This window comes from Malaclemys terrapin, chromosome 8 (assembly GCF_027887155.1).
Source record: "Malaclemys terrapin pileata isolate rMalTer1 chromosome 8, rMalTer1.hap1, whole genome shotgun sequence".
Taxonomy (NCBI): domain Eukaryota; kingdom Metazoa; phylum Chordata; order Testudines; family Emydidae; genus Malaclemys; species Malaclemys terrapin.
The window spans coordinates 101258386-101284323 of NC_071512.1; positions in this window are offsets into that span (position 1 = coordinate 101258386).

Consider the following 25938-nt stretch of genomic DNA (forward strand, 5'->3'; position numbering starts at 1 on the left):
CTGAGTGTAGCGATGTGGGACTCACCCCTGCATCGCCTCCTGCTGATCCGGTATGGGAATTAGCTCTCCAGCCTTGGAGCGCCCTCTGCAGGCCAATGTCCTGCTGACACTGGCCCTGAGTCCCTCCCAGACCCCGGTGCCCCTCTCCCTTGGGTGCTGCCCCCTGGCAGTACCCCCACTCTCTGGGCTCCCCTCCCAGGGGAATCCCTACCCTCTATCCCCACCTTGCCGCAGTGTTCACTGCCAGTCCTCATCTAGTCCCACACTCTGGGGCAGACCGCAGGCCATATCACTCATCATCGGCAAGAGGGGTTTGAATCTGCTGCCCCTCTGCAACCCCAGTACCTTTTCAGGCCTTGTGCTAGGCCTACAGCCTGGGGGTTTTCCAGGCGGGAGCTCCCCGGCTCCCTTGCCCTATTCCCTAGCACTGCTCTACTCCAGTACCTTACTCAAATGCCAGGCCTTTCTCTCTCTGCGCCTAGAGAGAAAGACTGCCCGTGCTCCCAGCCCACAGCCTCTTTATAGGGCCAGCTGCGGCCTGATTGGGGCATGGCCCAGCTGTGGCTACTTCCCCAATCAGCCCATGTTTTCCCCTACCACAGCCCTCTCCCAGGGCTGTTTTAAGCCCTTCAGGGCAGGAGCGGGTGGCCACCCCGCTACACTGAGATATAGGCAATATGGAACTGGTGTAAGTTTTACAAATTTACCTTTCAGTCTTACAAACATGTAGCTATTTGGATACTAAGTGGCTGACGTTGAAGCAATTGTTAGAGGATTTAGACATATCTTCCATTAATTTCAGTTTCAATCCCTTAGACTGCTCAGAAAAAATAACTCACCAAGGGAAAACATTCTCATTGCTCATGCAAACAAAAATTATTAATGACACCCCATTTTTAGATAAAATCATAAGTAAAATGTTAGGTTAAAAACAGTCAAGCTTAGCAGATGTCTGATGTTTTGTGTTGCCTAAGAGGGACTATCATTTTTTTTTTTTTTTAAATGGAGATACACCTATCTCATAGAACTGGAAGGGACCCCGAAAGCACAATCGTGTGCATGATGTAACCAGACATCCCTGGATATGAAAAAGATTTTTCTTTCATCAGCTTCGTCTTTTTCCCCAAAAAAGTTTAGTTTTTTCCTTCCATCGAAAACAAGGGCCACTTAAAAAAAAAATAAAAAGGAAGACCCAATCATATTTTAAGGCAATAGGAAGTGAATGTGGGTCTAACCATTCAGTACTGTACAGTTTTGTGAAAATGGTCTGCATTCGGCTATTCCTGCTGCAAGATTGCCCTCTTTAAACTTTGTGAAAGAAAAACATTTTTCATGGTAATGCATCATCCAATAGGCAGTTTGTTCCACTGACCAAGCCATTTATGAGACAAGCCCCCTGGATCACAAACTAATGATATTGTAAATAGAACATCTGCTATTGGTTATGACAGCTCCTTGTAGCCTTTTGAGAGCCAACTCAGATCTCTTCCCTGCCTTAGGGTGTTGCTTTGAAACACCTTTGAGAACTGGTGAAGAAGGTGCCATATGAACAGACATTCCGGAATGAAAAGAGAAGGAGGACATCTGAAATTCTGACACAGGAGGAGGAGGACCATAGTTATGATGGTAGAGATCTTGAAGAGCATGATGGGGATGAAGACAGGGCCAAAAGGATACAAGATAACAGGTGATGTATTGAATCAATGGAAATTAGAATACACATATTTTCTCGCCTATTACAGAGGCTAAGTTCTCCTATTAACTCTCTATTTCTAACCCTTCCACTTGTCCTGCTGACTCCAGCCCCTCCTGTCGCATAAAGTGCTTTGTTCTGTCACTCCTTCGCATCTAGTCCTCCTTTAATCAAATCACTCTCCTCTAGTTCCCTTCACTTATTATCCCTGTGTGCGCCAGTCTCCTCCATCATCGAGAAATCTACCACTCACCTCACCTTCTTCCCCAGCTGCTGTCCCATCTCCATTACAGTCTTATTTGGCCCCCTATACCATAGAATCTGAGCACATCACAATCTTTAATGTTTTCATCCTCACAACACTCCTGGGAAGTAGGGAAGTGCTACTGTCTCAGTTTTACAGTGGGGGAATTTGAAGTGCACAGAGACTAAGTAACTTGTCCGAGGTCACACAGGAAGTCTGTAGCAGAACAGGGAACTGAACCCAGGTTTCCTGAGTTTGACTCAAAGTTACAAATAATGTTGATCCCCCTGCCCCAAAAAAGCCTGTTTTTTTGGTGAATTTATTATTTGCCCAGCTCTAATTTCAACCAAGATGATGGAACAAGTTCTGTTCTAATACAATATTAATATTAGTATGGCTATGTACGTTTGTGATTTTTTTTTGTACCCTCTCATTTGGTCCCACGAATATCTGTGGGTAACAAAATGATGCTAAAACATTATGTGGAAGTTCTTTTTATTTTTTTACCTAAAAGTCTAAACTTGTATTTGGTGAGACAATGAGTAGCAGCTATGTATTAGCTTTGATTCCTGTGGGGGGATCCACCTTTGTCCTTCTGCCAGAGGAGACAGACTCAGTGGAGACTGACTTCATTTTTTTGGCTTGTGGTAGTTCAGTATCTGTAAGTGCACAGGAAGGAACCATCAGTGACAAATAGCTTTAATAGATATGGCTAAGTCACCATTTTAATGGAATTATATGACAAATTTGAAAGTAAAACAGAATGTTTGCTGCTGCCATAAATCTTTAATGAATGTTCCATGTTTTTGTCATGTGTCAAAGATAGTCAAATAGTAGTCTTCTCTTTTTTGCTAATGGAGGGGTTGGGCCTGTATCCTTGCTGCAGGCAAGGGGCAAGAATAAGTGCAAAGTGGAACCACTTTCTGAAGTGTGGATACATGAGTTCAAATCTCGTCACAAGTGAAGCTACGGCTCTGAATCAGTGTTTGTTTAAATGGCTGTACCAGCTCAAACTCTCTTGAAAAGCAGCGTTGCCAGTCAGGATTGACACCAAGTGGGAAAGCGTCCACAGCACCTACCCATGCTATGCCTGGCTCTATCTAGTGCTATTGGTCCTTCTCATATGCTAGCAGCAAATTCACACATGCAAGTTGAATAAAAAAAATTAAGAAGGTACAGCCATTTGGTCACAGTATGGACTAGTGACTGAGTAAAAATTTCAAAGGTGCCTATGTTCCATTGAAAATCCGTGGGATGCAGGCTCCTAAGCGACTCAGGCATTTTGAAAAATGTACCCTACTTATTTATTTAAATGTCTGTGTTGTGGCCTTTGGAAACCACTCTTGAGTCTGCTTTCCCCCCCCCCCTTACAATGTTTCATGCTGTAAACAAATTTGATCATATTTTTTGGTTCTCAGGGAGTTCTGTCAGAGTGCGTATATGTGGTGTGATACAATTGTAACAGTTTCTCTGATGATCTTACATGATGCCAGTGGGCATGCTCTATTAGATCATGGTACAGAGTCTGAGCCACAGACCTCGTATACAGTCAGTGGGAAAACTGTTATTTTTGAGGTACTTATGCAGACAGAATATAGACTAGGTTCATCTATAATACAGACTTGCTATATGCACACATTCCTCCTACCTCATAGACTCATAGACTTTAAGGTCAGAAGGGACCATTATGATCATCTAGTCTGACCTCCTGCACAATGCAGACCACAGAATCTCACCCACCCACTCCTGTATCAAACCCTGAGCATGTGGGCAAGACTCACCAGCCAGACACCCAGGAAAGAATTCTCTGTAGTAACGCAGATCCCACCCCATCTAACAGCCCATCACAAGCCATTGGGCATATTTACCGCTAGTAGTCAAAGATGAATTAATTGCCAAAATTAGGCTATCCCATTGTACCATCCCTTCCATAACCTTATCAAGCTTAGTCTTGGAGCCAGATATGTCTTTTGCCCCCACTACTCCCCTTGGAAGGCTGTTCCAGAACTTCACTCCTCTGATGGTTAGAAACTTTCATCTAATTTCAAGTCTAAACTTCCTGATAGCCAGTTTATATACCTGTTCACTCCAGTTTGCAGTTTTGGCCAGTTCTCTTTCCCTTCTGTCAGTCATCACTGCCCTGGCCTGTTCGTTCACTTATGCTATGGATGCGGGGGGTGGGGGGGTAACTAATCACTGGAACAACTTACCTAGAGATGTGGTGGATTCTCCATTGCGTTTGCTGTTTAAAGCAAAACTGGATAGCTTTTTAAGAGTGATGCTTTGCTCCAACCACAACAATAATACCTAGCACTTTACATCCAAGAAAGCTTTAAGAAGGAGGTAAGAATCACTACCCACAAATGATTGGACCCAATGCAGGAATGACTGAGTGAGTCTCTGGTCTGTGTGAGGCAGGAATTTAGTGATGATCACTGAGGTCCTTTTCAGTCTTAAAATCATTAATCTAATTGCTCTCTCTGACAGACACAGTCGATTCTGCTCTTCAAATCAGGTCTTAAAACCTTTGTGATTTCATTAATTTGTGGTTGATTCTCACCTTTTCCTTTCTCCACTGCTGAAGTCTTTGTTTTTACGTTCACCCTAACCAGTCTGCAAGACGTCTGAATTTCATTGCAATAGCAATTATAAACATTCAACTCTGCCATAGTACCTCATTTCTCCCATTTATGCTTGTACAAAGGTTTGGGTATAAATTCTTCAGTTTTTGGCCATTGCTCCACCCTCACAGAGCCTGCATATATGGGATTTATACAGAGGAGATGAATTTCACCAGCTTTGCTGGTTGTTGTTTTTTTTTTTTTTTTTTGGTATTCTGTATCTATTTGCAAGAATTATTCCAGAGCAATTAAACAGTTGTGACTAATTTTTTGAAAAACTGATAATTTTGCCCCCTTAATGTACTGTGTTTTTAAGACTGAATTAAATCAATACATTAGATATAGGGAAAATAGCCTAAGTATATCTTGTACAGCTGAGATGCTTTAGCTCGGTTGCAAATTTTTTTTAAAGTAAATCAAGGACCAAATCTTGATCTCACTTATGCCACTAAAAATCCGGAGTAAATCCACTGCAGTCAGCTGAGTTATTCCAGATTTATCGAAGTGTAACTGAGAACAGAATCTGGCACCTGGTAATTTGCTGTAATATGAAGAGAAACAGATTTCATTGTAGCATGTCAAAATACTGCAAAGGAAATACAGAGAAATAATTTGCAAATGCACATAATGTGTTTACTTGGGTTTTGTGGGGAAGTGGGGGTGAGGAAGATTCTGCATTTATCTTTCAAATTAAAAAAGTAATACCATACACGTGCTGGCTGGCTTATGGTTATAACATTCACACACCTTAATCTTTCCTTCTAAAATGAAAAATAAAGTTATCACCCTGGCTTTTCACTAGTCAATGTTTTTGCCTTTATTCATCAGTGCGCTAATGGTTTCATAAAATTCAAATCCTCCTTGCAATTTAACAGTGATGTGAACGGACAAAAAAAAGAAAGAAATGATGAAATCTCCGGCCTTTAATTTTTCCATATGAAAGGTGAGCAGATTTTAAATGTAAAAGGAAATTACGTTTTAAATACATTTAAAAAAAAAATAAAACAAAGCAGCTTTTGAAATTACATCAGCCTCAGTTTGTTTATATGAGCATGAAAGGGAAGGGAGTGAAATTGTTCTCCTATGGGACTGTAAATGGCACCTCCTGCTGTGGTATCAAATGTAACATTTGCAACCTGCTGTGCCTCTCTGGTGCTGAATGTAGGGGGTGGCGCCTGACTTCCTGGCGCCAGAGATCCAACTAAGGTGTCTTAATAGATGCAGATGTAGAGATGAGGATTGCTTACTTAACCTTGCTTATAACATAGTTCCACTGGGGACAGCCAGCCGATTCCCCAACCTGACCCTAGAGAGTGGGGGAGGCTCCAGAAGTAGTTTATGGCTTTAATAATTTACATACCCTCAGTTAATCTCTCTTACAAACTGCCAATTAGTAGGGGAATATTCATAGTGCCTTGACTTTTTTTTTTAATACTGATCAATTAGTGGAAAAGTAATGATGTCATAGAATAGCAGGTGTGAATATTAATCTTTGTTCCCTCTTAAAAAAAAATCAGTGTTGTAAACATCTCTCACTAAAAGGCAATGCAGACTGGAGAGTGTTTTCAGAGTTTGGCATGACTTTATAGTCACTCTCTAAAAGCTTTTAGCCAAATGTCTGATATTGATTTTACTTATTAAGGGCCATATCCTGCAAACTTGCGAGCAAGTAGCTTTAAACACGCAAGTTGAATTACGGGGGATTGCACAGGTAAGTCAGTTTATTTACAGTGTGTAAGACTCTGCAGGATTGGGGCCCTTAATGATATGGGACAAAGAAGCAGTTTAAAAATGTTTGTTCTTTAGCACCTGCATGATGCAGCAGCTACTGTAAGAGCACCATTAGCTACTTAACGTACCAGCTAATAACTGTCAGAATTTCAGGAATGCAGCTGTTTACTGGACATCCTGGTACATGCGGGTTAATGATACCACATGGCTTAAACAGTCTGTTGGAAGACTGAAGGCAGCTTTGCTAGTGACCAGAGTTTAAGAAGCACTGTCATAAGGCCTTAGACAGAAGGATGACATATGAAGACAGGAGCTGTCTGTCTTCACAAATATAAGGACAGAGAAACTAGTATATCACATTAGATAGTATCTTTGTTTTTTGTTCTTTTCACTTACAACCCCAATGAAGCTGCACTTGCGGTGGTGTTTAATTACTGTGTTTCTAACTTCCAAATACGGTTTAAAAACTGGGACATCCGGCATGATCCTGAGCCCATTAAACTAGACAGCTGGCGGTATGTGCAGAGCACCCTCACAGATTTCCCAGGATAACTACCTCAAAAAAGGGATGGTTCTGGGAAAACACAGACCGAGGTGGCAACCTTATGTCAAAATAACCCTCAGTTTAAATATATCCCCCTAAATGAAAAGAGAATCTGGATGAAATGCAATGTAGATGGAGCTACTATAAGTTGGGTGCATAACTGGTTGGAAAACAGTTCCCAGAGAGTAATCATCAGTGGTTCACATTCATGCTGGAAGGGCATAATGAGTGGGGTCCTGCAGGGATCAGTTCTGGGTCCTGTTCTGTTCAATATCTTCATCAATGATTTATATAATGGCATAGAGAGTACACTTACAAACTTTGCGGACGATACCAAGATGGGAGGGGTTGCAAGTGCTTTGGAGGATAGGATTATAATTGAAAATGATCTTGACAAACTGGAAAATTGGTTTGAAGTAAATAGGATGAAATTCAATAAGGACAAATGCAAAGTACTCCACTTAGGAAAGAACAATCAGTTGCACACATACAAAATGGGAAATGACTGCCTAGGAAGGAGTACTCTGGAAAGGGATCTGGGGGTCATAGTTGACCACAAGTTAAATATGAGTCAACCGTGTAACACTGTTGCAAAAAAAAGTGAACATCCTTCTGGGATGTATTAGCTGGAGTGTTGTAAGCAAGACAAGAGAAGTCATTATTCCGCTTTACTCTGCGCTGATCAGGCCTCAGCTGGAGTATTGTGTCCAGTTCTGGGTGCCACATTTCAGGAAAGATGTGGAAAAATTGGAGAAAGTCCAGAGAAGAGACTAAAGGTGTAGAAAACATGACCTGTGAGGGAAAATTGAAAAAAAATTGGGTTTGTTTAGTCTGGAAAAGAGAAGACTGAGAGGGGACATAACAGTTTTCAAGTACATAAAAGGTTGTTACAAGGAGGAGGGAGAAAAATTGTTGTTCTTAACCTCTGAAGACAGGACAAGAAGTAATGGGCTTAAATTGCAGCAAGGGAGGTTCAGGTTGGACACTAGGAAAAACTTCCTAACTGTCAGGGTGGTTAAGCACTGGAATAAATTGCCCAGGGAGGTGGTGGAATCTCCATCATTGGAGATTTTTAAGAGCAGGTTAGACAAACACCTGTCAGGGATGGTGTAGATAATACTTAGTCCTGCCTTGAGTGCAGGGGACTGGACTAGATGACCTCTCGAGGTCCCTTCCAGGCCTTTGATTCTATGATGCTAGAAGCTGTAGCCTTGCTAATCTTTCCTTTTGGGTGTAACCACAACAAAATGGAGAGGAAAAAAACCCACCCCCAACAAGCAAAGATGGAACACAGAATGGAAAAAATACTTAAGAAAATAGGATCAAACACCAGCTCTAGTTTTTACCACAAAGTGCCAAGCTGCTTTTTCATAAAATAAAAAGTCCCTGAATTGAGAAATATGTCTCTCTCTTAGATTGGATTGTGCAGTGAACAGTATCAAGAACTAAGCAATAATAAATCATCGGTCTGTATGTCAGAATGAGCAGTACAAGATAACCCTCTGTTGGAATTGTCATGAAGGTGACCTTATGAGCTACCACAGAAGTACTAACAAAAAAAATCAATATTTTCTTTAAAACTCTGAAGCAAATCTACACATGCTTTCACTATATTTGTTTGTTTTTTGTTTTAATTTGCTGTTTATTAAATGAATTATTGCTCTGTGTAGGAAAGAGAGCATGACAAAATTATTGAAGGAGCTATCGGTGCAAAGCTATTTTGTAGCAAATGAAATCCTGCTGTGTACAATTCAGAACATCATATTGAACTGTCCAGCTAGGAGCATCTGTTTAGACTTCAGACCTGCTTTAGTGAGCTTGTTTTTATCCTATGTTATTGATCCAGAATTCACCGTATCTTTGTACGGAGAATGGCTCATCAGATGCTGGGAACATATTTGGAGGCAGGTCAAGTGAATTGAATAGAGGCATAAAATCTGCTGATTCCTAGAAGATGTCAGCACTTGACAGGGCCTATAGAGCTCAAGGCCTCTTAAACTGGTATTGACATTGTCCAGAAATTTGCAGCATAAAAGGAAAGTGTGCGCTGTCTCCTAAACAAAGCTTGCACTATCAGCAGTGTCTTTGTGAGCTTTGACAAGTAGGACGCCACCCTTGCATTGCTCTGAAAGGTGCAGTGCATGTTGGTTTTTGAACACTGTAGTTAAGATTAGAGGATAAATAATGTTTGTTTTACTCATTGCATATGTCAAAGCTGAACAAAACACTATGTTCTCTTGGTAACACATCACTCAGCCTGACATTTAATGCCCTCTGGCCCATGCTCAAAAAGGAAGAGGACATTTTATTTGGGTTATCTGTGGGAAATGGGGGAACTGAGTTCAAATCCCATCTCTGCCACAGACTTGTTGTGGGACCTTGGGCAAGTCACTAAGGCCTTCTCTACATGACAGAGTTTTGTTGACAAAAGTTATGCCATTTTAATTAAAGCACTTTAATTAAACCGATGTTGCATGTCCACACTAGTCTCCTTGTGTCGGCAGAGCACATCCAGACTAGCAGCTCTTGCACTGACACAGAAAGCAGTGCCCTGTGGGTAGCTATCCCACTGTGCAACTGGCTGCAGAGTTCTTTGGGAAGGGTTTGCAATACTTCATGGGGCAGGTGCTGCGTCATATTATGCAGGTTTCTCAATCCCATCATTCCCTGGGCATCCTACTAGGTTGCCAGCTGCTTTTCAACTGAAGTGTAGGGGCGGGGGAGAGGAAAGTGTGTGACATAGTGTGTGTGTGTGTGTGTAAACAGAAACAGTGTGCGTGTTGGGGAAGTGTGTGAGAGACTGTGTGTGGAGGGTATATGTGAGAGAGACTCTGTGTGTGTGTGTGTGTGTGTGTGGGGGGAGAGTATGTCAGCATGCTATCTCTTTCAGTTCAGACAGCAGCCTGAGCAACCAATCCTGGGGGAAGGGGACACCCCACCCCCACATCAGCTCCTGGCTCTGCACAGCATTGCCATCCCCCTTCTCTCACTCCCCGTAGCAGCCCGCTCTACCTGCCGCCGATTCCACGTTAATGGTTCTGTGATTCCCTTCGAGTTCTCCCATAGCCTCCTCAACTACCGGGAGCAGCACCCTCAGCAGCTCTGTGAGCTCTCCACGCTGAGGAATGTCAGAACCTCCCAGAGCTTTGAGAGGGGAGGGATACATGCATGCGTAGTTAGATGCAGGGCAGCCGAGTTCAAAATACTGAGCAGAGTGGTCACAACAGGCATTGTGGGATACTGGGGGAGGCCAGTTATGGTGACATAACAAACGGCAGTGTCTACACTGACGCTACGTTCCTTTAACTTTGCCACCAAAAGCTTTATGCCTCTCGTTGAGGTGGTTTTATTTTGTCAGCAAAACAGCAGTTTTGCAGCCAAAAGTAGCTTTGTAGTGTGAACACCTCCACTGTTTTGTCGGCAAAACTGTAGTGTAGACAAATCACTAAATCTCCTTGTACCTCAGCTTGCCTGTCTGAGATAAAACAGAGATAATGATACTTCCACATCCCACAAAGGGTGCTTTAAGATTTAATGTTTGTAATGCTCTCTGAGGTCCTGAGTTGGAAAGCTCTATAGAAGTGGAAATAATTATTTTATTACTATTGCCTGAAGGTTTTATTTTCAAGGTTTCTTTGGATGTTTGGATAGAACAAGGTGTTGTTTGCACTATTGTAGGACCTATGTCTGCAGTTCCTTATCACAATACAAGAGTAACTGGTTATGCTTGGTGCTTTTGTTCCACTTCTTAGTGACAAGTGGCCACATCACAAAAATCACAGCTTCACTTGATGCCAGTTAGTAAAGGTGTTCTCAATCCCATAATTCCCTGGGCATTCTACTAGATTGCTAGCTGCTTTTCAACTGAAGTGTAGGGGTGGGGGAGACGTGAGTGTGACTGTGTGTGCGCGCGTGTAAACAGAAACTGTGTGCGTGCAGAGGCCAGGGAGAGTGAATTGCTCTTGCCACTAGCTTGGGCTTTTGGGATACATCATGTGGGCAGTATGGGTAAGTGGGTGCTACTTCTGGCCATGCTGCACCTGTTCTGTGATACCAGAGGCTTTTATCCCTGAGGGCTGTTGATGCAGCAACTTTTAAGTACCGTATTCACCCCCTCAAAGTTCTCTATTGATTGGGTAATGTCTCACAGAGCCTCAAAGCTGGTTGTAAGAAGCCCTTTAGAGTGGTTTTTAATGGGACCAAAGGATGAGTCAGATACTTGAAATGAGCTAAAGAATTACAAATATTTGTCACATACTGTGCGTTTCTTTTTTAAGAATATTAAGTGTTTAAAAGCATTTGAATAAAGATTTAAACAGAATTTGTTATCTAAATCAATCTAACTGACTCCTTAATGACTTTTGAAATATATATAATGTACGCTTCCTCCACATTTGTAATGTTTTGTACTTGAATGTTAAATGACGGGCAATTGTCAATGTTCTTTTCTCCCATCCAGCTGCAGCGCAGACAACTGCTATAAGGCCTAATTGGCATAATTGGCCAAATGGCATAATTATTGGCCTCACTGCTAGCAGTCTCAGGAATGTTCCCCACCCTGTTCAGTCCCAAGTCATGTGTCAAGGTGGGTCTGGTTCAGCTCACTGAGACAATCCTCCCCCAACTATTTTACATTGTACCGCAAACAATTCGTCAACTCGAGTAGGTCAGTGATTCATTCACTGAACCAGCCAGGTCTCTGTTCTCCCCTCTTTTTGCTCTGCTGCAAGCATAGTTGCACATCATGCTTCTGTTTTGCCCTGCTGGCAACGTTCAGGACCATGGATGACCTAGACTCATTTCAAGTATACGGGTAACCTGGGACCAGAGGGTCACCCAAAGTAATGAGCTAAAAACCTGCTGGGGAACCTTGTGAGAACATCATAGCAATGCCTGATGCTTAAGAAAGGCCTGACCTAGTGCTTGGACAATCAAGCATTTCCTGTAGGTCTGAGTGATATCCTGACCAAAAGCAACAACCCTGCTGGCTTCTATCTTTATCCCTCCAGAATTTCGGCCAGGATTATTCCCCAGCACAGACATTCTAATACAAATCCAACCAAGATCAAGAAGGTAGAAAGGTATAAAATTAACACTTACAAAGGAGCTACATTACAACAGGGTCAATAAAACTTAACTTGGACATGTGGTTCCATATGTAAGACTTTAAGTAAATTCAAAGCTATAGGCTGGCTGACCAGAAGAAACTGGGCCTACATTTTAGGACAAAGCAGAAACCAAAGCAATGGTTGACCTGAAACTGCCAGGAGAGTTGACATGGCCGTCTACTGCCTGAGTTTTTGTTCTATAGCTAAACTCGTGAGTAGGAATGACAGCAAGGGTATGGCTATGCAGCAGTGTTAGCCCAGGGTTAGTAGAACTTGAGTTAGCAGACCCTGGGCTTGAACATCTACACTCATTTGGAGCTCCAGGTTAGGAATTGTTGAACTCTGGGTCCCAACCTAGGGCTCCAGTATCTACATTACATTATGCAGGCCAGTTTCCAACCACCCATATCTCAGACTTCCTAGCGCTCCTCCCAAAATGTGGCCACTCTAGCCTTTTGTTTGCAAAGCAGTGTGGGAAAACTTGACTGGCCAGAGGGCAAAGAAAGTTGGCCTGTGGGATTGTGGGATACTTTTGGTGGACTCCCAGAGCAGAATACCTTAGGGTTCTGCCTACATTGGAAAGCAATAGGGCTCGAAGCTTGGGTTGTGGCTTGACTTAGGCTCAGACCCTCTGCCCCCTGGGTTAGCTTGATTTGTGTGTAGACAGAAGAGGAGTTAAGCTTGAGGCTGAGTTTGAACGCTGGGCTCACATTGCAATGTAGACATACCTTAAGACAATCTGGTGAATGAGGGCTGCAGCTGGGCTGTGGTCCTTTAAACAGTCCCAATCCCCTCCACCCTGTTCCCTGCACAAGAGCGCTTAACAACGTGTAATCCCTTTGAGCGTTATGCAACCTCCCAACACCACCCTCCTTCCCAGGATTAGAGCTATGGCTCTGTCCTGTCTGATTGCTGCCATGGGCAGCTGAATACAAGAGAACACCATAGGGGAGACACTGAGTATTCTTACTGTATCCCGCACTGATGTGCTAGCATGGGTTGGCCCAGGTGAGCAAGTGGGAGATTCTTCCCTAGGAATATTTTAAAGGTACCACATAGATGAAAACTGCTCTCTGCCTGGGAGAATGAAAGGGGTTGGCGGGACTGTAGATAGCCCCCCTCCCCGATCCTGAATGAAGAACCAGGTGAGGGATCCCTTGCATGGCTCAGGGGTGCTCTCTCCCCCCACAGCAGAGATGTGGAAAAGATCCCTGCTGCCATGAGCTGGGGAACCCCACAATTAATTAGTTCTGGGTGAGTGGAGGGACAGTGACTATGGAATTGTAGGGCTGAATGTTGACTTGTCCCTAAATTGGCCCCCGTCACAGCAAAAGCAGCATTAAGCATACATGTTATTGTGGCTTGCAGCAGCCCAATACCCAGCTTCCCCCCGATAATTTTTAACCAGCACTATGAATAAGCATTGTGGGTAGGTGTCATTGCTGGGTCAGAGGCTGGATGCACAGAAACTTACTTGACATGTTGGCTCTGCCCCAAGAAGGTCCTCCACACGACCTCTTACAAAGGGTCTACAGAGCAGCTTCTCCATCAATTTGTATTGGGAGACAAGATTACTCAGACAATCTATCACCCACGTTCCCCTTGCTGGGCGCTGATTTTCTGGCAAGTCCCTATGTGCAGCACTGCCAGAACTTGACCCATGTTAAGAGCTGAATAGAACTAGAGTTGGTGTTGTGACCCGTGCTCTTGAAAGACTTTATTACAATCAGACTCTTTTCAGACTTCTTCCTCCTGACTTGTCCAGTGAATTTTATCTTTATAATAACAATGCTGGACTCGGTCTTGCTCTGGGTGCCAATTACACCACTTGCTCTGTATTTTAATAACGTCATTCTGCTTTCTCCACACACCAAATGCTTAACATCTCTTGCTTATGCTTCCATTCACCATAGTGTAAACATAGTAATGAGACTCGTATACCGTCCTAGTCACAAGTAGTATCCCAGAAAGGCAAGTGCTAAGAGTGGTTTTGTGCAGTGTGCCATTTCATCTTCCGGGTGTCAGCTCTGACCCGGATTGAGGAATTGAAAAGGTGTAAAACTGCGAAAAAGTAATTTACCTTCCCTGGTTTACCTTTTGGAATCAGATTTAAATCAGGGGTTCTCAAACTGGGGGTCGGGACCCCTCAGGGGGTCGTGAGGTTATTACATGGGGGGTTGTGAGCTCTCGGCCTCCACCCCAAACCCTGCTTTGCCTCCATCATTTATAATGGTGTTAAATATATAAAAAAGTATTTTAAATTTATTAGAGGGGTCGCACTCAGAGGCTTGCTCTGTGAAAGGGGTCACCAGTACAAAAGTTTGAGAACCACTGATTTAAATGGTTTGCATTAATTACTGCAAAACCTCATGAGACTTAGGGCTATCATTTCCTCTACATGCTAGAAAAGGTCTCAGTCAGTAGAATAAAGCTAGAACTGAGTTTTATTTATGTTTTAAACAAAACAGGTTTCTAACCAAAAAGCAGTTTTCAGATCATAGGAAAATTGCGTAAACTTGACCTGGAATCTGAGCAATGTATTTGAAGGCTTAACTTAGTTTTAGGGAACGTGAAAGGCACTCTTAGTTAAAGTATATGGTTTCACCCCCGTCCCTCACCAGGAGCTATATAAAAGCAATTCGTCCTGCCAGAGCAGAAGTCACAGATGTCATATTGAGTTCTGTTTCTAAACATTACTTGATATATTTTCACATAGCGATACATTTTGCAACAGCTTTTTGGGGTGTAAAAGCACTTAAAAGTGTTCACATCAATTGTGAGTTTCTTAATGTAGGTAAAAACATTATCTTTTAAATGATATGGCCTATCAATGAAGTACTGTTCAGAGTTGGTGGAGAGATTTGGTGCATTTCCGGGTGTGGGAAGGTTAACGAACAAACCCTGCTAGATGTTGGATCAATTATCACAATTAGTGATTGACCTGAGAATTAAAGCAGAGATATACTGAGTTTAATTCTGCCTTGTGAGAGATGGAAATGATTGTATTACCTCAGCAGGGATCATGCACAGCAGCGTTGCTCTAGAGAATCCTTCAGTTATTTTGTGGCTTCAGTTTCTGTGAACTGTACTTTCAAATCTTTAAAGATCCTGCTGCCTGGAGTGATGGGGCAGCTCTTTTGTGTGGTCGGGGAGGCTCCCAAAAAAGATGGATACTAAAGCTGGCAAGATTTTTTTTTTACCCTTTTTTTTTTAAGTAAAAAAGGGGAGTTCTCAAAAAAAAAAAGTTTGGGGAAAAATACATTTTCACCCAAAATACTGGGATTTTAAAGAAAATATTAAACATGAAAAAATTGCATAGAAAATTTACAACAAAAATGTACATTATTTCCCCAAAATTTTCTTGAGGAGGGGAATACTTTGCTAGACCGCTCTAGCACACAAAACTGGGTGTATACATGCATACTCTCGAAGACTATACTTTTGTTCTTTCTTTCTTAGTGGGGTGTTTCCTTTGTCTGAAAATAAGATTATTCTGACTAAAAGGGTCTGTTGCTCTTTGACTATGGAAAACGCTAACCGTTTGTTATCGCTCTGTTGAGTATGCCTTTGGAGATTACAGAGAGGGGCTGTGGGGAATAAAAAGGAGAAGAAAGATAAAAAAAGAAAAATTAATGGAGATATCCTATCTTCTAGAACTGGAAGAGCATTCAGTCCAGCCCCCTGGCTTCACTAGCAAGACCCAATACTGATTTTGCCTGAGAACCTTAAGTAGCCCCCTCAGGGACTGAACTCACAACCCTAGGTTTAGCAAGCCAATGCTCAAACCACTGAGCTATCCCTCCCCCAAGGCTGAGGACAGCCAAAGTGCCTCTCAGGGATCAACTGCAGCCCACAGCTTTGTACGGTGTCGCTGCCCCCATCACTAATAGCAACTCTAGCTACCAGCATGGCCAGCTTGAGCCATGCTGGGATCCGTGCTCTTGGAAAGCCGGGTCTATGTATTAACTAGGAAGGGGGCCTGCCCCAGTCACGTCAATTGCCTGTGGTTCCCAAGGGGCTCATGGCAAGCTGCCAATGGGGCCCTCAGTCAGGCAGAGTTTGGACCCTACTGAGACAGGCAATGCAAACACAAATGAAAATTAACACCTGAAACTGTCGCGTAATGCAAGGCTGTCAGGACCAAACCAATTCCAAATGCATCAGCCTCTATATTCGCTTGACTATTTTGAGCACTTTGCAGATATTTTTTTCCTTGACTACATTCCTGGTTTCGGTCAATAAGATTGGTTAGGAGACAGGGAGAGGTAAACACAGAGACCTTTGAAGTAAATTACTCCCCTGATTTATTTCCACCGCTACTCTACAGGAGGCAATGTTGCAGCTATTTTTCATCACGGTGTTTGAAATATTAAACTCTCCACTAGGCATTTAGTCCCCTATTTTCACAATGTTTACTCACAACGAATCAGGGATTCATTTTTATTGCCTGTGCCCTAGACCCCTCTTTCACCAGGTTCAAAAAAGCAATAAGAAAATTCCCCGGAATCTGCTGTGCAGCTTTTAGGTGAGCAGTCATAAGGGCCACTCTTAATGCATATGATTTATTCTTTCTATATGTAAACAATGGGCCAAACTGATACTCTCTGCTCCTGCTTGATTGGTGGGACTCGGCCCCCTTCCTGGGCCAGTGCCTGTAGTGATTTCAGTGGGAGGAGCACCAAGGTAAGTGAACAGAACTTGGTTCAATACAGGACATAGTGTAGATGGCTGGGCTCAACTGGAGCTCTGTGTGGGCTGGTGGGAAAGGAATCCTCACCCTGATCAGCTGCAAAGTGGCAATGGGGCCAGCACGCACAGTTGTGGGTGCAAAAGCTCTGTCTCCCACTCCTATCCTGACCCTTTCCCTGCACCAGCCACCCACTCCTTGAATGTTGGGGCAAAGGGAGCGCAGCTTGGTAGCACACAGGAGATTAAGGAGTCCCACATCCGCTAGTGGGAGGGCTAACACGAGCAAAGTATCCATAACACTTGAGCATATGCAGGTATTCGCAGCATGCTGTTTAAATGGAAAACAACCAAGGAATCTCACAGTTATCTCTAGTGCATAAACAATATGTTCCTGCAGATTTACCCAAGAAGCAGATGAGCTGACAAATGCTTGGTGAAGAATTGCTATAAATACTGTAGTGGAGCAAGGAATAATGAGGTTTCAGCCCCTCACACTAGCCTTAGAAACATGCACACATGCTTGAAAAATGCCATTTCTCTAACTTAATGTGATACCATTACAAAGGGGCCAAAATCAACAGAACTGCTCATGTGAGTAAGAAGAGGAAGATTAGGTCCAAAACATGATCTGGAAAAGCCTATATCACACTCATCCCATATAATTTACATATAATGGTGCCTCCTGCATTGCATAATGTCTCTTGGTATTTACTACATGGGTGAAGATGCTTTAATCTACCCTTTCCTTTTATCAGCAGTGTCTCTATGAGCACAGATGAGGTTAAGTGGCAATCAGAGGATGCATATCCCAGAGACACTTGGCTCGCTGGAAAGCTACAGACAGCAATATAGCTACTTGAGTCTCACATGGGTATTGTGGACTTTTTACACTCACTTCTGCTGGATGGCTATTTTCTGTGCCTCACCTTTAACTTCTAAGGACCGTTACCATGCATCCATTCAAGTAGGCTGCTACACACGCTCCCAAGAAATCTGCGTTCAGGCTTTTGGTGCTTTTAAAAAGATTTCCCCCAGTGCTCCCCTAGAGCAGTGTGATTCCACACAGTCCTTTACTAGGGCTTGTGGCTAAGTACTGTAGTCGTAGACAGATTCCAGCAGGCAGACAGTAGTAGATGTTTCTCTCTCTGGCTGGTCATTGTATATTGTGCAACCAACAGTGTAAGTCTATTTGCATTACTGACCCTGATGCTAATGAACAGATTGCAAAATCACGCAAGAAGATTGGCAGGAAAAAACAAAAAGAGCCAAGGTGATACCCTGTTTTCAGGTAAAGACAATGGTTTTAGGGGGCATAACTGGGGATACTGAGCTGTACCCAGGAGACAGCTGTCAGCACGTTCTGTCTTCTGAAAGGAGGGTCACAACCAACCTGGCTGGAAAACGCCGCAAAGACTTTGGGTGAGCTGCACATCATTAGACAGCAGAGTACCTTGGTAATTAAGTCTAGGCCCTAGAATGAGTGTTAGGATTTTACTTTACATGTAACCATTTGTCTCCAATACTTTGACTTGCTACTGCTCAAATCTCTATACTCTGTGAAAGAAACTTTTACTTGTTTTCACTTTAAACCTATCTAAGCTCCGTGTGTAGGGCAACCAGACAGCAAATGTGAAAAATCGGGACGGGGCTGGGGGATAATAGGAGCCTCTATAAGAGAAAGACCCAAAAATTGGGACTGTCCCTATAAAGTCGGGACATCTGGTCACCCTATCTGTGTGTTAAACGAAGCAGTGATCTGAGGTGAAACTTGTAAGCTGGAGTGTACTGCTACTTTGGAAGCAATGAAGCTGTGAATGCTGTGGGTCTAGTGGACATAGGGCTGGACGCTCTAGGGGGACCCTCAGAGGGCTCGCTGTTGAAGTGTGTCCATCACTCACCCATAGAGAGATGGCAGGGCCCGTGTAAGCCTGGAGGGGAGTCCTTGTGTTGCCAATGGCTGACTGAGTCAGGGAACTGACCCGCAGCCGGTACAGACAAGGCTTCCTCATACTAAGGGCAGGTTGTAGTGAGGTGCTGACAACCCCGAGTACCCCCAGGAAGTGTCACACTGGTCTTAAGATTTTCAGTGCTTCTGCATCTTACCAGGTAACATGACACTGAGTTATGGTCAGTGACTCAACCAGTCTCCATGAAATGCTTTGGTTGTAATTAGTTACTGCTCTTTTAGAACTGGGTTTGTTCCGCCATGTTTTGTATTTTTGCGTTATAGAATTTGGTATCTGAATTACATTAAGCAGCAAGTAAATCTGAGTTATATTAGGTGTGACTTAAGTACAAAGGGCAAAACCAAATTTTTCTTAAAGGTTGCATTTGTGATTATGCTCATGATTATACAATCTTTTAATAAAATGAAATGACTGTGATATGAAGTCAGGTAATTAATTCACACATCATACTGTTCTCTCTTGCAGCTTTCTAAAATTCCTCTGAGATTGGAATACCTGCCTCTAATTCTCTATATTTTGTGTAATCTATTCATTTGTGAGCAGTTGCAATCAGTATGCCAGTATTCTTGTCAGACAGAATATTTTCTAGATTCCATGCGCTACACTGAACATATTTTAGCCATTGATGACTAATATTATAGACTATTGACTGCAGCTTGTGTTTGATGCACTTGGTTCAAGGAGTGAACCTCAGGACATGTTATAACTTGAAACTCTGCATACAGATTACTTAGGGTCTTTATTAAAGTTCTGATTATGCAGTCAGCTGAAGAAACCTATCCTGAGAATCAGGGAAGAAGATGGAAAGTTCAAAAAGTCCATGATGATAAATGAAGATAAAGGAATGGAAGAACAATTGATTTGACATTCAGCTTTCAACTGAACTATAAGACTCTATTTGAAACTGACTTCTTCAACCACAATGAAATCAATTTGATTCTTTAAGCTATGAGCTAACTGCAGTAACTAAGTAAAATCTGGGTACAAACAATACAGCACCTAGCAGAACAGTGTCCTGGTTCATGATATATAAGTTAATCAAAACTATCTGAGTCAACCTGTTACCAGGAAAAAAAATGTCGACCCCATTTCAGTTACATTCACTGTAAGAGTTGGAAAGAGAGGCCAAATAGCCTTTGGAGAGCTGATCCTCTCAGATTTGAATTTTCTCTCAATCAGAAATCGGTCTGCAAAAAGTCTACAGTCCAGTGCAATACCAAGGATAGTCCTTAAAGATGGTGTTTTGAGTAGTTTGGTTAATGCGTGTTAGACAAAGAATCATACATGAAAAAGTATAGCGAACTAGTATATATCAAGAATTCAGTGACTGACTTTTGACCTTCCCACTTCATGAGATTTAAATTACCTTTAATTGCCACTTGAAAAAAACCTCTGCCATTGTCTGCTCTATGATTATGAACCATGTGATTGTCATCTTTCAATGTCTAAACAAAGGCTTGTATCAACAGGGTAATAAAGTACACAATCATCTGTTACCATGATGGCACTGTTAGCTCGTCCTGAGCTGGGCATTATATCAGTCTCTTCTCTCTTACTTATTAATAGCCTACTGCTGATTCTCTTCATTGCTGCCCCTGCCTATCCATGCTTGCTATCTTTATGACAGTTAGAAACCTTGCAGAGGGCCTATTCATAATCACCTACACTGGAGCTAGTCTTGGAACGCGTCCCAAGGTCCTCCATCCCTCAGCTGTGAATTTAATATTTTATTACCTTCCATGAGATATACATTTAAAAAATGTCTTTTCTAAAGCACTTCTTTGTCCTTCAGTAAAGCTCAATGAAAATCATTCCCTTCTGGTCCATTGACCATGTCACTAGGCATGGACACCATGCTTTCAATGGAAATCGTAACCTTTAACAGTAGTCAAATTTCAACTTTAAACCTTTTAAAGGTGAGCTGCCTACTCACCATTCCTAGTAAAAATAAAATAATGAAATGGACATAGTTTCATTAGAGGCTTGGAACTTATTCCTCACTATTTCCTTTGTCACAGTCATCTGATGATGTCCTCTGTAAGAGAACATGATGCAAATGGAGTTGCCCATAGGCAAGGCCTTCCTGTATTGTGACAGTAGTTTCCGGCACTACAATACATATTGATTCCAAGGGTACATCTGCCCGCCAATTAAAGACCCGTGACACAGCTGTGGCTGACCCAGGTCAGCTGACTCTGTCTTGCAGGGCTTGGGCTGCAGGGCTAAAAATTGCAATGTAGATGACAATGCTCAGGCCGGAGCCTGGGCTCTGAAACCACCCAAGGGAGGGGTGGATCTTGGAGCCTGGGCTCCAGCCCGAATTTCTACACTGCAATTTTTAACCTTGCAGCCTGAGCCCCACGAGCCCAAGTCAATTGACCCAGGCTCTGAGACACGGTGCCAGTTTTTTTTTTATTGCAGTGTAGACGTACCTAACTGACCTTAATTGCACTTTGTAACTGTGTCACAAATTAGTTGTGTGTTCCTCTCTTCCCTCCAAGCACTTTTAAATGGAAGACCTGTATTTAAAAGGCGTAAAAGTGAAACATCTTCAATTTCTTACCGTACCTAAGCAGCAAAACAAACTTTTGGATAAGAGAGAATGTTGCTTCTTTGGCTGAAATTTCGCAGCCTGAGCTAAGTCTATCCATGACAGGATAGAATGTATGTGCAATGAAAACAGCAGTCCGGTGCTAAACCCTTCCGTCTTCTCACCCATTGAAAACATCTGGTTCTGGTTCTTAAAAGCCAGGCTGAATAGCTACTATGTGGTGTCACTGGACAGAATAATGCAGGAGGACTTCAGGGCGTTCCCAGTGCCTCATGGGAGTTTCACCAGCCCACCCGTTGTCAAACGTGCGGTTAATATGGCGAGGCCTCCACTCACACAGGCCTAGCCAGATTGTTGTATCTCTTCTAATCTAATTGATGGTATTTCACAGGTGGCTTGCACTGTGCTATCTAAGTTGCCTAACAAACTAGTGACCTTGCAGTGCCATTTGCATGGTTATTAAACAGGCTCTGTGAAAATGGCACTATGCGTCTGTGTGCAGTGAAGAGGGCCTTAGCATCCAAACACAATTCAAACCCAAGGATGAATCGTCAGAGTAACGGCTGAGCATGCTGTGAGACTTCCTCTGGGGCTGAAATGACACTAGGGAAGGAGTGGTGAACATACAGCCTGGCCCAGTTGCCTTTCTTGGTGGTATGGTTAGCTTGCTTGGCTGTGATAGCCAGGTTCGAAGGAATGTGTATGTGGTTGATAATCCAAATTATCTAGCCACCCGCGGCCAAGTCTGCCTGACCTTAGGGTCCAAACTCAGGCGGCTAGCCTGAACCACAACATCCACACTGTTATTGTCAGCTCGCTCGCTTGAGCTGAACTAGTGCAAGTCTGTCTATGTGTGCTGGGAACCACACCCTATGGGACATGTAGAGCAATCATAGAATCATAGAATCATAGAATATCAGAGTTGGAAGGGACCTCAAGAGGTCATCTAGTCCAACCCCCTGCTCAAAGCAGGACCAATTCCCAGCTAAATCATCCCAGCCAGGGCTTTGTCAAGCCGGGCCTTAAAAACCTCCAAGGAAGGAGACTCCACCACCTCCCTAGGTAACGCATTCCAGTGTTTCACCACCCTCCTAGTGAAATAGTTTTTCCTGATATCCAACCTGGACCTCCCCCACCGCAACTTGAGACCATTGCTCCTTGTTCTGTCATCTGCCACCACTGAGAACAGCCGAGCTCCATCCTCTTTGGAACCCCCCTTCAGGTAGTTGAAGGCTGCTATCAAATCCCCCCTCATTCTTCTCTTCTGGAGACTAAACAATCCCAGTTCTCTCAGCCTCTCCTCATAAGTCATGTGCTCCAGACCCCTAATCATTTTTGTTGCCCTCCGCTGGACTCTTTCCAATTTTTCCACATCCTTCTTGTAGTGTGGGGCCCAAAACTGGGCACAGTATTCCAGATGAGGCCTCACCAATGTCGAATAAAGGGGAACGATCACGTTCCTCGATCTGCTGGCAATGCCCCTACTTATACAGCCCAAAATGCCGTTAGCCTTCTTGGCAACAAGAGCACACTGTTGACTCATATCCAGCTTCTCGTCCACTGTGACCCCTAGGTCCTTTTCAGCAGAACTGCTACCTAGCCATTCGGTCCCTAGTCTGTAGCAGTGCATGGGATTCTTCCGTCCTAAGTGCAGGACTCTGCACTTGTCCTTGTTGAACCTCATCAGGTTTTTTTCTGCCCAATCCTCTAATTTGTCTAGGTCTCTCTGTATCCGATCCCTACCCTCTAGTGTATCTACCACGCCTCCTAGTTTAGTGTCATCTGCAAACTTGCTGAGAGTGCAGTCCACACCATCCTCCAGATCATTAATAAAGATATTAAACAAAACCGGCCCCAGGACCGACCCTTGGGGCACTCCACTTGAAACCGGCTGCCAACTAGACATGGAGCCATTGATCACTACCCGTTGAGCCCAACGATCTAGCCAGCTTTCTATCCACCTTACAGTCCATTCATCCAGCCCATACTTCTTTAACTTGGTGGCAAGAATACTGTGGGAGACAGTATCAAAAGCTTTGCTAAAGTCAAGAAATAACACATCCACTGCTTTCCCCTCATCCCCTCAATGTTAACCCTGGAATAAATATTTGTAACTGAGTTATACACTCAGGCCCAGATCCTCACAGGTACTTTCGTGCCTCCCATCCACTCATCCAGGCACCACTGACTGCCTACACTGCCGCTCAGCTGCCATCTAACCCTGTAGATTCCTAAATAATCAATATGCCTACATTTCCACCAGTCACCAGTTGCAAGGCTACCTCAGCCCTGAGGCTGCCCCATAGCTAATGAGCTGCTCAGAGCCCAAGCTCTCTCTGAAGCCCCGAAGGCCCTAAAACAGGTGTCTCAAATTAGGTGAGGGAATTCCTATTGCATGGGCAGGGCTCGCGCCTGTACGGGTTTGTCTACAGGGGGAGTTATTCTTGATTAACTCCACATATGGATGCTCTTTTTCTGGAATAATCGTGCCTTAGTCTGAATGATCTTAATCTGGAGTCAGGCCCTCGGATTCTGGAATAAAAGCATCCACATATGGAGGTAATTAGGAGTAGTTAATTCAGGCCCAGATTAAAGAGTTTTGGTTTTGGTTGCTGGAGGCCGGGCTATCTAAGCAGCTGACCTGGTTTAGGTGCCCAACTCTGCCAGCAGGTTGGCGGCTAAGGAGGCCAAGCAGAGGGAGGCACCCTGGCCTGTCAGCCAGGAGTGCCAAGTCAGCTGTTTAGGCATTAAGCCCGTCTTCTCTCCTTGATATTTCACTCCTGGCTAGTTTAGGAGCCTCTCCCTGCTCAGCTTGCTGGCTTCTGAGAATCCTTTTCTTAGGTGCCTAATGTGCCCCATGCATTGTATATGCAGCCTGGGCGTCCAGCTCAGGGCTACGGGCTACGTGTTGCAACACTAAGCATAGCAATGCCTATGCACCCTTGAGGATCTGGGCCTTAGCCACAGTTCCCCTGTCTGTAAAATGGGGATAATACTTCCCTACCTCCTGGAGGTGTTGAGAGGATAAATACATTAAAGAACTGAGGTGCTCAGGAATGGGGACCGTAGCTAGGCAGGTGTAATCTGCAGTATAAACGTGGCTCTCATGGGGCATTGCAGACTCGGGCAAAAAATATGAAACCTCTACGGTCGACCTGTGGCTGGTGAGAGAGCTTTGTAGTGAAATAAGGGTTATGAGCCCTAATAGGAGCTAATAAATTGCATCCTTGGACAATGACCTGGTATTTCTTTCAGCACTTTTAACCCTGCAATACAACATGGGTCAGAACCAAGTAATTGGAAGCATTTGTGAGGAAAAATAAACACTGCTTAATAATTACTTGGATTAATGATTCTCCTGCAGTCCATGACTTCTATTGTCTAACCAGATTTTTTTTTTAAAGCAAAGTCACAACATGTACCGATCCTCCATGCAATTAACAGTATTTTATGCCATGGGATAGTTTCCTTTGTGATATTTTTATATAGCTGGAGTTAATGTTGGATATAATCTACATCCAATCAATGGTATTGTGCATCATCAGATAAACATATTCAACATAGCTGCTGATAGTTCCTGTTTAAAGCCCTAATCAGAGTCTGTGCCAACATGTAATTACATTGCAGAATAAATGGTTATAATATAAAGTATGTGGAGAAGATGGTTTTTTGACATGCTAAGAAACTGAATTTCTTCTTCGAGTATTATGGAGAGTTTTGCTTGGAAATGTCTCAAACAAATGGCCGAGTGACTACAATAGATACCGCAGTGATGCGAACAGGATTAAAACCTATATAGTGGAGTATAAAAATTTGGGAAAGCTCCTGCTCACAATAGGTCAAATTCTTCTGTATGCAGGGGGCCAGCACAAGATCCATGTAGTCTGATGTATGGCTCTAAGTGGCACATAGGTCTTGTGCTGGTCCCTTACATGCAAGTAAATTCCACACCTTACTCACAAGAGCACTTCCACTGAAGTTAATGGTTAGATGGTGCCTTTAGGCAGAGCCCTGAGTAGAAACTGCCCAATGCCAGGAAGCCATCGTGAGTCGGAGGCATGCCTGGGAGGTGCAATCCTCTGCCTACTTCCCTTTAGCGCTACGTGGGGCAGTGGGGAGGGGCTAGTAATTTGTTGTCAGCCTATGCCAGCAGCAAACGATGACCCTCCCCAAGTTGGCTCAGCACCATGGCTCTGTCCAGTTACCCACCCACCTCCTCCATGTAGGGAGTAAACAGCTGTGTAGCATTTGTTGCCCCGGCCCAAAGACTGAGTAGCTCCTGCAGGTATATAAAAAAGATTCTTCCCCCCGCCCATGCCGTGTGTGTGTGTGGGGGGGTAGGGATCGAGAGGGGTCCAAACCACAACTTAGTCCAGGGCTACTCAATGTGCAGCGTGAGCAGGATTTGGCTGATCAGTTGCTTAAAGTAAATGTAAAGACCAAGAATTTCATTCCAGCACAGAACATCAGGCAGTGTAAGGCTCTTGAAAAGACCATCTGACCAGGAGGGTCTGACGAGGTGAGTAAACCCATCTAGTTCCAAGAACTCGCTGTCATGCCTGGGCATGTATTATTCCATCTGGATAAAAATGCAGATTCAGCGACATCAGGAATTTGTGTTGGTTTTGCCGAATTGCTTGTGTGGGAACTGCCGCCACAAAATGTCTTGTTTCAGCATTTGCAAAATGCAGCATTTTGACTTTTCAGTTCAAAAATACTTTGTTTAGAAATTTGGTCCAAATCTGAATGAGCAATGTTGCGACCTGGTGCACCGGGGGGGGGAAGCCAGG